We start from the raw sequence: 12,248 nt of genomic DNA, 5'->3' as shown, positions 1-12,248 counted from the left end.
ATAAAACTATTCACAACTATTCACAGTGTGCAAAAGCAGAAGACTTGCATCTGTCTCAGAGGTCCCATTTTAAAAGTCAGAGAGAAGTCTGTGCGTTGTAACTAAAGAGTAAGATATGATTTTACTGTGAGCCCTTACCATCTCCTGGAAAACAAGGTGGAAAAGAAATCCATGCTTAGAAATTAAGAGATTTGGAGCTAGCATGAGTGGACTGAATGAACTGGTTATGTTCTCTGCCACTGATCTGTAATATACTTCAATAAAACAAGAACACCTTCAAGTTTAAGAAATTTAAACTTATTGTATGGAGTAACATAAACGTCTAGAAAGGCTAAAGGGCAGGGTAACTTCCCCTCTTTGAAAGGATAAGATTGAAGCTTGAACTCCTGAGCTATTTGGAGGGCAGTGGAATCAATATAGTCAAAATAAACCTGGTGAAAGTTCCAATATGTGGAGCCAGAGCTGTCAAACTACAAGCATTTTATTATCCTAAGATTTAAATGAAGAGTCATTTTTTTTTTTTTTTTTGTAATGTTAAGAACAAAACAAAACAAAAAACAGCAACAACAAAATAATGCAGCACAACAAAAGCCAAATGGCATCTGATAAATATTTTGCCAGAATTTGTATGTAGGATAAAAGCTGGGGGAAGCAGGATCAAAGATTAAAAGAAATATGAGTCTGAGAGAGAGGAAAGGATGAAGTTGTCAACATTAGTAAAGAAATTAGAAGGAGAAGGATTTATAAGGGGTGGAGAGAATTTCAAATGATGAACTTGAGTTGGCAGAAGACAGTACAAAAACAGCATATGAGGAAGATCGCTGTGTACTGACGTGGGGAAAGGGATGGAAACCATTCGGTTCCTTACCTCTCTGTTCTTTGTGGATAGGGGTAAAAAGCTTGGAAAGATAAAATGACATTGCTGGAAAAGGAACTTCTTATTGTTGCTGTAGTAAGACTGATAACAAGACACATGGGAATAGTAATGCCCCTTAGCTCAGGGAATGAACACTCTGTGGATCTTAATATTTTTGTTTTGTTTTATTTTTTTCATACTCCAGAAGGTATATAGCTGTGCTTCAATGTTCCAATGTTCACCCAAGTAATAGGAAAGTCATCTTCTTTTTGGAAACTTGAAATTTTTTTTTCACAGCTTAGAAAATCTTACAGCACTACCCCCTTTACAGTGTAGTACTATCTCCCTGGCAGGCAGAGCAGAAACTCTGCAACTGCTTTTGAACAGAAAGCATTGCTTTTCACTGTGGCTCTTGGATCATCAGCACATTTTGATCAGGTCTGAAAACAGGGAGAGAGTTTCCCTAACTGATACAGCAACAAGTGGGCTGCAATCAGAGCTTTACTCAACACTCCCATGCTTTGGATGAGGACTGTGAGACTCCCAATCCCATTTTGGTTGAGAAGCAGCGCCACAAAACCCTCTGTTGGCTGGGTGATAAAACAGCAGGCATTTGTGGAAGCACTGAAAGCACTATTAGTCTGATGAACAGAGTGCTTTGGTGGCGACATGAGAGCCTGCCCTTTGTAATGACTTGTGGCCTCCCATACCTCCTTGGTGACCTGAAGTAGAGACTCAGGCACAAGAGCTTTTAGCAGCTCAGTGTACTTCAGGTACCACTAGCGACTTCCAGCCTCCAGTAGCACTGCCCTACTACTGTCAGCATCTCTAACTCACCAAAATGTTCATTATCTCTCCAGGCAAAATCACCTTCGCAGCTCTCCCACACGCTTGTAACACCTTCAGAGCAGCATCTGTTCACTTTGTGAGAAGTCCCCTCTGGGTCTATGCATGCACTGGGTATTTAATATAGACATGCTTTAACTATTCAGGGTAAATGATTCAGATTTTTGAGGCAACAAGTGGCTGACACAAGAACAAATGAGCAAGTAAGAAGTTTATGTTTTTGGCTATTTTTCCAACCTTTTATTCAACCAGTAAGCCTCAAATGCTTGACTTAATTTTTGACTATATAAGCTACCTTAGCACTTTATCCAAATAAACAAATTTCTGAAAAGCTGTTTTTAGAAGGAATGCTCTGGAAATGACAACACCAAAATACAAATGATGACTGATCTTTGATTCATTCAACTGCATTTTGACCTGAGCCAAAAACTAAGCTTTGGGGAAAATCAGTAGAAAATCCATGTCTCCCACCCCACTTGTCTCACTGGAAACACGATACTCCACACATACACAGGGAGTACTGGGTCAGAAATATTTTTTTCTGAGTACCTTTTCAGTAGTATAGTTAAGTTCACGTAAATTTTACTAACATTTCTTATATGTTTTATGGGAGGCATCCTGCTAAAGCTTCCTCACTTTTCCTAGATTTTTTCATCTTCAGCCTCATTGCTTTTATTTCTTTTCTGAATTCTCAGATGAAATTGGACTGTAAACTATATTTGTAAATAATTCAACTAGTTCTTGGCACAGTTTTGGCCAAGGCCAACTCACACTATGATTCTATGACTCCCAATCATAGGCAATTGCTGGGTCCAGGACCCATTCCCTCCAGGCAATCTAGCTGAAGAAGGGTGTCTTATCTGTTTTAAAAGATAAGAAAATGTAAATAGTGTGGGTGCTTTCCATGACTGTTGGCCTGATAATCATGGGCACTCTTGGGCATATTTACCAATTATAAAGGTAGACTAAGGCCATCTAAACAAGAAAACCTTACTAGAGAATATTGGGAGATGCAGCAAGAGAGTGCATTTGCAAATAACAGTAGAGTACTTGCTTTGGCACTCTTTGTTGGCAGTGTTCCTCAAGTGACACAGCACCTTCCTTGTGTGCCAAACTCAGTCATGCTTTGTACGGGCATGGACCAGCAATTCAAGATCCTCTGCAGCTCTACCTCTACTTTTAAAGAAACAGCTTTTCACATGTGATAGGAAAGTGCTATTGCTTAATCCAGATGTGAGCAACCTTAGTGAATACATCAAATAGACAAAACTTCATTGTAGACCCATCATTCACTCTGCTGATCTCTGTATTGATGTTAACAGACTGTGCCATCTTCTAAGGCAAAGATCTTTCCACTCTGCTTTCATAAAATATGCATGGGAAAACTTGGAATGAGAAAAAATGCATAATTACTTACAAAACTAAGTCAGTGAAAATTAAGAGTTAGTAAAAGTTAGTAACTTTTGGCCATTTAATCTTGTCTGACCTTGTTTGCTAGATATAAAATGTTCTTTTAGCACTTTTTTTTTTTTTTTGCTCCATCTCTGACTCATTTGTGATCATGTCACAAAATATGTCTCACCAGATTGACCCGTTTGAGTTTGTTACCATAAAAATAAATAAATAAATAAATAAAATCTTTCATTTATTCTCTTAAGTTTTCTCAGACTTCTCTAGCTTTCAAATCCCCACCTTGACTTGTGAATACCAGCTCTATATACAACGTCTCTTTAGTACTTAGTACCCACTACAAACCTAACCTTAGCCCCCAAGCCCAGTAACATAGCCTATTTTCTCCGTGATTCAGAAGATCCACAATGGGAGCTAACATAATATTGATCTCAGAGAAAGAAACCTTAAAAGGAAAAACTTCAAGCACTGAAGTACAGAGTTTTATGACAAATATACTTAATATCCTCCATTGCTATTAAATATGAAGTCAGACTTCTGATGTACCCTGACGATGCACCAAAAATTTCATCCATCTGCAAGTAAGCCCTGTAGAGGCTTCCAAGTTTGGTCCTATTCTAGCTTAACATATGCTTCTGTAGACAGGGTGGCTTGAGAATCTGTACCTTACCAGAAAGTTTTCTGAGAAAGAGCACAGGCGTGTGAGCATTCCAAGATGCATAGATCGATAGCATATCACAGAGCCCTGTGTGAAAATGGTACCATAAAAACACATATTTCAGCCATAGGGGAATACTAAGTGGGATATTCTTTTTTTAATAGACAAAAGAGTGGTCATTTAACTTCCACTCTGTTTTTCACATCTGGTATTTCTTCAGACATTAATGTGTTAGTGTGTGAGGTAATAGATAAGACTCTAGTGGGATTTAAGTATGTTTACTTAATGGTACCATTATCAAAATATATATTTATTTCCTCTAGTTGTTGTTGTTTTTTTTTGTTTGTTTGTTTTTTTCTTGTTTTTTTTTAATATCATTTATATATGTTATTTTGGGGACAGATGACTTGTTAAAGACGAAAGAAGAATTGTGCTGTCATGCTAAACTATGCCACCTAACTGAGAAGTGTTTCTGATCACTATACATTATTACTTTAGCCTGTTTTAATCCCAACAAAACATACCAGAACATCTTCCATGTGGACAGCTCAGGCGGAGACATTAGAAAAATAACACCAGTAATAACAGAAGAATTTAGCCTACAGTGCAAAACACAGGCTGAGCTCGGAACATGCTGAAACCTATAACATAATATGTAAATGTCAGCACATAGTTGGACTGGAAATGATTATAAAAGTAATACACAGTGGAATAATTGCAGTGTAAAGCCTTGAGGCAATCCTTCCTATTTCAAGCATTCAGGAGGAAAATGACTGCTGGATTTTCATCTTACCTGCCTGAAATCAAAATTGTTTAGGCAGCGATATAATTACTTCAGTCTTTTTTTTTTTTTTTTTTTTTTTTTTTAATGGAGACATGCAACTGATAAAAACATGAACTTTCCTTTTTTAAATTCAATGACAGCCTGTGCAAAGAAGGCTCCGAAATCAAAGCCCTTGTACAGATAAAATCTGTAGCATTTTCCACTTACACAGACCTTCAGATCAGTGATTCCAGAAGAGCTTACAAGTACTAAAGAATTTTCTGGTTTAGGGCTAAGGGCATTAAGTGCCAGATCACATGCTGTTGACCCTTGGTTTGCAGCTGGCCAAAACCCCATGGGATCTGGCTCCCATACCCAGCCCCATTGCTATCTGTAGGTCTGTAACACTGTCCACAGCCATTTGCAGAGGTCTTGCTCCAGGCAATGATGCTCATGTTACAGTGTCCTGTAACACAGAAAGTCCCTGTCAGGGTTGTAAGAGTATCTTGTCCTTGCTCCTTAGCTGCTGTTTTTGCCAGAAAACCATCCTCACCCCCTCTTAATACAAACATGAAGATGCTGAATGTAAGTGGTAGCCTCCCTGGCAAAACATTGCTCTCAACAGACTTACTGAAATCCTGTAAAAGCTGGAGAGAGATGTCACATCAAGACTCACTCACCACTGACTCCCTGTTAGAGATGGGGTACTCTGGGGATGGTACAGAGACAAGCTGGAGTGCTTCTCTGTGTTCTTGTTCTTGCCACAAGAATTATCATTTTTCTCTTCCACGTTCTTGGCAGCACAGATGGGAGGCTGCTGGGGTATGCAATGGGCACAGGCTCTGGCAGTACCATGGGATGCTGCAGGAGTTGGATATATGAAGCAGAACTGTGCTTTGGTGCAGGCTGAGGAAACATCTCTGTGAAATGCAACAGTTTGTATTTGTCATAACCATTAGGCAGTTACTGTGTACCCAGCAATGGGTTTGTTAGACTGAAAGAGTGAAAACAGTCTGTGAAAATCCTTCTAACCTTCATACTTCATACTGACTAACAAAATGAACCCCCTTCTAACTTACAAATAAGGATATTACAATTAATCCATTCAGAAAGTTTTTTATTTTTATTTTTATTTTTTTTCCCAGTGAGTTTTTTGAATAATATTGAGTTTCCTTGGAGTCAATATAACTTAGTAACATTATAAGGTGTGAGAAAACCTAACCATACCTTAACTGTAGTTGGGGAAAAGAGTTTTCAAAACAAAATCATGGGTTTCAAGAGGAAAATTTTACAGTTCATGCTCTGTTTGGTTGGAAATCCTATGTCCTAATCTGATTTAAATAGCATTTTTTTATGTTTGTAATGGTTAATTAATGCACTTTTCTCTATTCATGATAAAGTTGTATAGACAATGATAGTTTTGTTTGTTTGTTTGTTTGTTTTTCAAATTCTTTTCTGAGTCTGCAGTAACTACCGCCTTGTTGCCGCAATGGAAACCACTGCATCAAACATATCCCTTACAGAGGTGGTGCCATCATCAACCATATTCCTTTATTCAGTCTCTGACCCTTCTTGGACTCACTTCTAAACTTAAGTTGTTGTGTTTTAACCCAGCAAGCAGCTAAGAACCATTGCTCACTCCCTGCCCAAAACCCCCAGTAGGATGGGGGAGAAAATTGGGAAAAACAAAGTAAAAACTCATAGGTTGAGATAAAGGCAGATTAATAGGACAGAAAAGGAATGGAAAATAATAATAATCATAATGATAAAAGAATATACAAAACAATTGATGCAGTGCAATTTTTCACCACCTGATGACCAATGCCCAACCAGTCCCCATGCAGTGGCAGTCTTCTCCTCTCCCTCATCCCAGACAATTCTCCCCAAATTTTATTGCTGAGCATAAAATATGGGACATCCCTCTGGTCAGCTGTCCTGGCTGTGTCCCCTCCCAGCTCCTGGTGCACCCCCAGCCCCTCACTGGCAGGGCAGTGTGAGGAGCAGGAACAGCCTTGGCTCTGTGTGAGCACTGCTCTGCAACAACTGAAACCATCCCTGTGTTATCAACATTATATTTCTCCTAAATCTAAACCACAGTGCCAAGCCAGCTACGAGAAAGAAAATTAACTCTATCCCAGCCAAAACCAGGACACAAGTCAACATCAGTGTGAGACAATTCCAGGCAAATACCCCATGTGAGCAGGGTAGCCCAAGGTAACATGCAACAGGCCCTTTGCTGTCTGCATGTGGGACAAGGGGCAGTGCCAGACTGCAGTCTTCAGAATGGATTTGATTGACTTCCATGTTCAAGTGAAAGCCTGAGGGAAATTATACTCACAGGATATAAGAATAAAACTAAAGGAAAATGTTGTAAGGAATATTGTTGTTACTTTTTCAAATTTCATTGTAAGATATATTAATTCTTTTCTTGACTATCCACTTCAGCAAAAAGCAGATACTTTCCTTGACCTACTGTGGACAAAGATATCAATGACCGTTATGGCTATCTCACACCTCTTTCTCTCAGCTACACACAGGACTGTGTTTTTTAATGGAATTAAGCTTAGATTTTCTGTCTGAATACCTGGGGCAAGGGTGCTTTCAGAAATTACAAGGGGACAAAGTAACTTTTGTTAGACTTGCAGAATGCTAAAGGTAAATATAGCCTAGTGAACTGTCTGGTGGTGAATGATGGATGGATGGATGGTTAGACAAATAGAGAGATAGGAAATAATGGGTCAATTCCAGAAATTAATTGCTTAATTATAATCATATGAATATAAATAATTATCTCTCATAAGTTAATGTTTTTAATTTTCTGAGGTAGGCAGAAAAAAAATATACATGTATATATATGTGTGTGTGTGTATTTAAAAAACAGAGTTCCAGCAGATATGGATAAACTATTTTGGTCTGACAAGGTTTTACTAATTCTACACCTCCCCTGGAAATCTGTCACTCAAGAAGTCATGTGCCATATATCTAAAGCTATTGAAATGATTTGAAGATAGGTTAAAAGGTGGATTAAATACAATTTGCAATTTAAAGAGCCATGTTATTCTTATCCATGTTGAAATACAAATGTATTTACTAGCTTAAGAACCCACTAGCATTTATCATGGAAGAGAAATTGCATTCTCCATTACCAGAGGTTCCAGGTCCCACAGCCGGTATAAATCAGAAAAGACTCAGAGATATCAAGCACTTTTTTCTTAATTTATACAAATTAAAAATTTAATCCACAGGCTTTTATGTTAATAGGCTGTATGGTTTTATCTGTATTTTCCACAACTGTTTGTTTCTTTTCCTTAATAGAGACAATTGGAGGAGGAACAGGAAAAATCCTGAAAACAGGAAAAAAGGACGTCGAAGACATTCCAATCAGTTCATAAGTTCAATGTGAAGTTTAAAAACACAGTTTTGCCTTTGAAACACAATAGCGCTAGCTCAGTCTTGAAATGCACGGGTGACACAGCAGCTGTATAAAAATGTGAGGGTACAGTGATTGCATTTCTGAGTGATCTGTTTGCTGCCACACCTTGTGCTCTTCTGCTGGCTGCCCCTGCAGAGATCAAGGACATCCGCTTGGGTAGGAGTGTTACCGACATCCAAGCACAGCTGAGCAGGCCTCCTTTCTCAGCACCCCCATGGGCAGAAGGAGGTTTCCACTCTGGCAGAAGCGTAAGTCACAAACCCAGCCAAGATGGATGTTTTCATGCCAGAGAGTCAGGCTTTTAGTCCAGAGAGAAATGGCAGGAAAGGGGTCATTAACATTCCTCTTGCCAAATGGAAGAGGGAACAGAAAAGGGAAGGGAAGGGAAGGGAAGGGAAGGGAAGGGAAGGGAAGGGAAGGGAAGGGAAGGGAAGGGAAGGGAAGGGAAGGGAAGGGAAGGGAAGGGAAGGGAAGGGAAGGGAAGGGAAGGGAAGGGAAGGGAAGGGAAGGGAAGGGAAGGGAAGGGAAGGGAAGGGAAGGGAAGGGAAGGGAAGGGAAGGGAAAAGGAATTATGGTTCAGGAACACTTAATTAAAACAGGAAAAGCAAAGACAATTAGGTCAGAAACTAGAAGCAAGCTACCAAAGGGAGTGAAAGGCAGAGGACTATAAAGAAAAGCAATCATTATTATAGGGAAGTGGAAGATAAAACAATCAGATTATCAACAGTTTTTAGGATCATTTCTGCTGTCCAGAGTGTGCTTACTCTGGCAGTTGAGCCCTCTATATAAAACAGCATAGTTCCTTTCTGATCGTAAGCTGTTTAAAATTAGTTGTCATAAGGAATGTGACTACACATGTTCATGATGTATGGTGGAAAGTCAAAGTAATGGTTGTTCCATAGGATATAAATTATTAGAGCCACATTAATATGAAATTCCTGTCTGGTTATACATCACATGCATGCGATTACCAAATGAACAAATCAGATATTCATCATACATCAAACTGCGGGATAATAACTTTCTTCAAAAAAATTGCAAAAATGTAGTATCCGGTTGCTCAGAAAGAGAATTAAATAGGGATATCTGTTTCAGAACATACGTCATATACACTCTAAAAAAAGAAGGAGAAAATCAGCTTAAGAAAAAAATAATAATAATAATTATGTAACCCCAGGGAACCTCATCCACAAAAGATATTTTTGGAGAGATGGCTGGTGCTCTAGCTGTAAATAGTAGAAATTTTATGTATGTACTACTGATACAGGGAAGAAAATGACAATATATCTGTTACAGATAATATGGATATTTGAAATGAATTTACATACACAGTTATGAAACTCTTATTTTGCTGATAACAATGGCAGTTTCACTTTTCTTACCTTTTTCAAAGTGGTCCAGTGCTCTGGTAAAGGGCTATCAGATATCCCAGAAGGAATCTTCTCTAGTGCCAGATGTTTACTGCTTAAGAATAACAGTACAATTTTCATCCAGGTGGGTCTCCCAGGTGAATACATGTCACCAGAAGGTATGGTCCTGAAGAAAAATAAGCTCAGTGATACACCTATAAAGTACACATTTGAAGGCTCGCAAAGTCTCATGCTTGGATGACAATAATCTTAGGACATGTGCCCACTGTCTTCCTGGAGCTGGAGATAATCATAGAATCATTACAGTTGGAAAAGACCTTCAAGATCACCCAGTCCGACCATAAGCAGCAACAGTGGAGCAGACTTGGACTCAGTGTAGGAACCTGTGGTACTGAACATCCCTAGTAACCAGTAAAGCAACTGATCCTTCCCCAAAGGGCTGTTTCTCTTTCTAATATCTTTGCACATAATGAAGGTGAACATCAATCAGCTGAGGATCATTCCCATAATACTGCTCCTCCCCCTTAAGAAATAATATTTAACAGCCAGCAAAATGTCAGCATTTCCTACTGATGTTTTCTGTGAGTGGTCAGAGCTAGAATAGCCTGATCTGTCACAACCAAATTAGTGAGAAGGACACTAAGAAAGCAGCTTTTAGTAACATGATTGAACTGGAAAGCCTAGGCTTGACAGAGAATTTGCTCACTGGAGTACTCTAGCATTTGCCCCCTCTATGAAAGAACTCAGGTTCAACAAAAGCAGGATGTTTTTAATGAGGTAAGAGGCGTTTCTGAAACTGGAAAATATCACTCAGACTGATTGATCTCTAAAATAATAAAATACTTCATATAGTACACAGAACATATGAGGGCCTGCAGAGCTGCTTTCCCTTAGATGTAAGGCATAACAAATTATAATAAATTCCTCAACTTTCTATCACATTTTTTCTTCACATCTTCTTTCACATCTTTTCTTGTTCAGTACAAATATACAGTCTGTACCAAGGGACTATTTCTGTGGCAGTCATAATGGTGAGAGCCATCTTCTTGTATGGTTAGTGAACAACTAGATGAACCTCGATAACAATGTGTATGCACTCAGATGCCTGAGAGACAAAGTCCAATTTTATTAAAAATATGTTAAAAAGGAGAGAGAGCATAGAGAGAAACCAGGGAGTGGAATTTCATGTAAGTGGAAAGAGTGGATAGATATTAGGTTTTGACCTCTGCCAGGACAATGCAAGAACAGTATAAATACATGAAGTTAATCACAGTCACAAGAGTAAGAGAACACCAGATATATTTTAAATTATTTAGTTGTAGTACTTTTTAAAAATCTCTATATCCAGAGTCTCTGTGAGGTACCTAAAGCTAAAGTTTCATGATCTTTTAATTGCTCAGTGAAATAAGACCTCCATCATGATTACAATCCATGTTATGCAATTGACATTTCACATATTTGCAGTCAAAACATCTCCTGTTTTCTTTCTTTAAAAAAAAAAATAAATTGCTAAACATACACAAAAGGGAAGTCCCAGCATACCCAGACTTAAAGTCACTGATAAGCTCCATGCTGTTGCATGTTTTTGCAAAGCTTCATGAGATTATTTTTACTGTTGTCTACTTTCTACATAATATTTCAGCTTTTCCACTAATATATATATATTAGTGGTAAATAATATAATAAATATATACTAAATATATATTAAATAATATATATTAGTGGAAAATAATATATATTCATATATATACGAATAGTAGAGAAATGTTATAGTAGGAATTATTCTAGACCTGTTCTGAGTGCATTTAATATTTACAAAATATATATGTATATATTTTTAGGTCACAGTTTCATATTCACACACAATTATTTCAAAATATTTGAGTTCTCTCTTACACTCTAGCCATTTGGGGTGCTGGTAGCAATCCGGACTCCAGCTGCAGAGAGCAGGACACCAAACAGGGCAGGAGCACCAAACATGGCACCTAAATGTAAAACATAATTGACTTTAGCTCTTTCTGCAGCCAACAGAAATAAGTTAGTACTTAAAACCTGATTCAACTTCTATAAGACCCTGGAGTTAGCGGAAGTGAACATGGGCTCAGGTATCTGCAAAACAGCATTTGAGTAAAACAATCCCTTATGTGTATATATATATACATACATATTAATTTAATCCGTGTCAGTGAAGTAGTGGATATAAAATATAAAGCCTTTTTTTTTTTTTTTTTTTTTCCCCCACATACTAATTCTTCCCAATGGCTGTTTGCGCAAACTAGGTTCCCAGTGCACCCTAACACAGAGACAGGTACAGAAAAGAGTTGTAAAGAGATTTCTAACCCACATGTCCAATACTTCTCAGCCTCAGAGAGGTTTCCTGTGCTAGGGCTGTCCTCCCCAAGGGTAAGGCACGTGTGCTCCTGCATGTCTGCTCCTTCACCTCTAGTGCCACCTAGCTGGTCCAGCTTCCAGCTGAAGTGCCTTTAGTTCTCATGATGCAGAGGCCGTATTTCTTCCATTTTGTAGGGGGAAAATAAATAAATAAATAAATAAATAAATAAATAAATATATAGGGAGAGAGAAAGAGAGAGAGAGAGAGAGAGAGAGAACTTTTCCAACGTCTGGATGCTCAGAAATGGTCAGGTTGTGCTGTGCCTCATGTAACTGCACTAAGACTGCAGACCAGAAGAGGAGTAAAACATAATCTGCATGTACCTGAAGATAAGCTTAGTTCTACAACTTCCAGGTGTGCACTGGGCATGCAAATAAAACCCTAATCACTTTAATTTAGGATCTGATTGGAAGCAGGCAACATAGAAGTGACAGCTTTAAAGCATAAAAGATTTTTTAATTTAGGAAACCAAAATGGGGAACAACAACAAAAACCCTAAAAAATAACAAAAACCATCCAA

At 38.3% G+C, this 12,248-nt stretch overlaps 1 long non-coding RNA gene across 1 annotated transcript; it reads right to left on the bottom strand.

Moving 5' to 3' along the window:
• Positions 1 to 8,470: 8,470 nt before the first annotated feature.
• On the bottom strand, positions 8,471 to 11,890 carry LOC137850275 (uncharacterized). The gene is made up of 3 exons (XR_011092426.1): positions 11,681 to 11,890; positions 11,233 to 11,321; positions 8,471 to 9,502 (listed from the first exon to the last, which is right to left on the bottom strand). It is a non-coding gene; the product is annotated as an uncharacterized lncRNA (long non-coding RNA).
• Between the last annotated feature and the right edge of the window lie 358 nt (positions 11,891 to 12,248).

This window comes from Anas acuta, chromosome 1 (genome assembly GCF_963932015.1).
Source record: "Anas acuta chromosome 1, bAnaAcu1.1, whole genome shotgun sequence".
NCBI lineage: Eukaryota > Metazoa > Chordata > Aves > Anseriformes > Anatidae > Anas > Anas acuta.
This window is presented reverse-complemented; position numbering and strand designations above follow the sequence as displayed.